This window comes from Mus caroli, chromosome 12 (assembly GCF_900094665.2).
Source record: "Mus caroli chromosome 12, CAROLI_EIJ_v1.1, whole genome shotgun sequence".
In the NCBI taxonomy this organism is placed as follows: Eukaryota; Metazoa; Chordata; class Mammalia; order Rodentia; family Muridae; genus Mus; species Mus caroli.
Genome location: NC_034581.1, coordinates 25,793,231 through 25,795,747, shown reverse-complemented (window position 1 = coordinate 25,795,747; position 2,517 = coordinate 25,793,231).

Genomic DNA, 2,517 nt, shown 5'->3' with positions numbered 1-2,517 from the left:
GGGAGGGAGGGAGGGAGGGAGGGAGGAAGGAAGGAAGGAAGGAAGGAAGGAAGGAAGGAAGGAAGGAAGGAAGGAAGGAAGGAGAGAGGGAAAGAGGGAAAAAGGGAAAGAGGAAAAGAAGGAAGGACCCCATGAGAATCACTGTTTCCTGGGTAGATGCTAGCTGCAGAGTGGGGTCTGAATAGATGACAGGAAATATCCAAGCCTCCATGCCAGTACCACCTGACAGTGCAGTCTCTGGACTGTGAGGACTCAGGAGATCAGAGATGCTGAGGCCCAGACAAGGCAGGCCACAGAGAGAACTAAGGGTGTGTTTCAGCGAACACCAGTCTGCTGTCAGGTTCAACCGTGTACTCTACTTAGCTGATCCTGAAGTTCTGAACAAGTACAGGGCCTCCAAGACTGTTCTATCCCCAGAACCTGGGCCTATACCTGACTCATCCTGGAGCCTGGGATGTGCTGGCTTTCTGCTTGTGCACACCTCCTTCCAATTCCCAGACCTGTCTAGTCTCATATCATCCTGTGCACTACCATGCAACTCACCTATGCAGGAAACTCATGACAGCCACCATCCTCCTGGTTAGCTGTGTACTGACTTGCTCTGTCTTGTACTCTCCACCACAGACAGGCCCAGGGTTCAGCCAGCTTGCCTATGGTATATGCAACAGCACCTTGCATAGTGGGGAGCATGGCAGGCTTTCTTCACAGCTCTACTAGATTTTGGCCCAGTGTGTTCCTAGTCTAGCACCGTCTCCACTTGGCATCCCTGAGTGCTTTTGGCCCTTGTGTCTCTCATCAGCTTTTCGAAGGCTGCTTTCCCTTCCAACAAGGCTTTGTGCATATCTACCCCCTCCCCTCCCTGGCCAGTAAGGTCATAGTCCCTACAGGTTCCATTACTTCAACTCCCTGCTCTCAGAGCAATCATCTGCCACACCCAGCTGTTCCCTAAATAGCCTTGTCATGCCCATAGCTTGCCTTTCTCCATTTGATTTACAAACTGCTCCACACTGACCCTGTGCAGCCAGCTACCTTGACTTACTAACAGTCCCTCAGATTTAATCAAGCACACATGCCTGGCCTGAGCAGTGTGGTACTGTAGATATATAGAAGTAGCCAGAGCCAGAGCAGAGCCTGTTCCACTAGAGGCCATCTCTTGCCCTGGTGCTTCCTCTGGCTTCTCTGAGTCAAATGACTCCCTCATGAGCTGGTTCCCAGTTCTCCTGCTAATGCCTTCAAACTCTCTCTCTCTCTCTCTCTCTCTCTCTCTCTCTCTCTCTCTCTCTCTCTNCTCTCTGTGTGTGTGTGTGTGTGTGTGTGTGGTGTGTGTGTGTGTGTGTGTGACTTCCACAGGCTGTTCTTTCTCTCAACAGAATTTTACCTTCTCATCTTGTTTCTATGGATTTATCTCTGGCCAGCAGTAGTCATCATTCTGTCCTGGAAACAGATTAGCTCTGCTGGACACCTGGCACCCTTAACTGGGCTCCTTGAGCCCCACTCATCCAAAACCAGAGAGGAGGTCTCAGTACCCCTCTATTGAGTAAAACTTGTATAGGCTCAGAAAGGTCTACTCATTCTTCATGTACTGGCAGATGGGGTGTCTGGCCCCCACTTACAAAGCTCAGAATTTTTTTTTGCAGATTTTCTGGGGCCAGAAATCGCCTGATGCCCCCAGAGACCTGGGCTTGTCACTAAGGGTCACTCAAAAGAGTGCAACATATACATCATCTTTACTCTCCTTTCCCAGGTTCAGACCGGTGTTTCTGACCCACAGGCACGAGTGAATAAGGTGCTTTTTGCTATGAAAAGTGGGATAGGGCAGATGTGCTAATATGTGGAAGATAGGACAGATGTGCTAATATGTGGAGTGCTGTTTTCCCTAGCAAGCAGCAATGCCCAGGTCTGTATGTCTGTCCTGTCTTACTCTTTACAGACTGACCTTCAGTATGAACCATGACAACCACACCCTTCCTGGATATGTGAGACCTACCTCGTGGGCCTGACTGCAGCCTGCCTACTCTGGCAGCTTCTCTTCCAGGGTTTCTATCCCAGGGGTAGAGGGACAAGAGTTTCAATGAGTATTGAATGGTGACAGCAAATGAGATTAACACCATTAGTGAGAGTGTGTGGGTTTTACTTCTGATTCGCCTCACTCTCCTTCTGAAAGACTCAGTAATGGCCTCAAAGACACTAAATGGCTCATTTTTATAAGAGAGGCAAAGTCAATTTGAAAAGTCTTCTAAGTAATTTGATTGTCAGGCTTTTCCCATCATTGGAGAAAATAAAATACACAGAGAGACAGCACACCCCTAATACATAGAGACAGCATATCACCGATACACAGTATACCCCTAATATACAGAGATGCTATGTCCCAATACATATAGACAGTGCACCCCTAATACACACAGTGTATCCCTAATGCACACAGCCAGTATACCCTAAATACACACAGACATCACACTCCTAATATACAGAGACAGGATATTTCTTACCTAGAGACAGCACATCCCTAATATC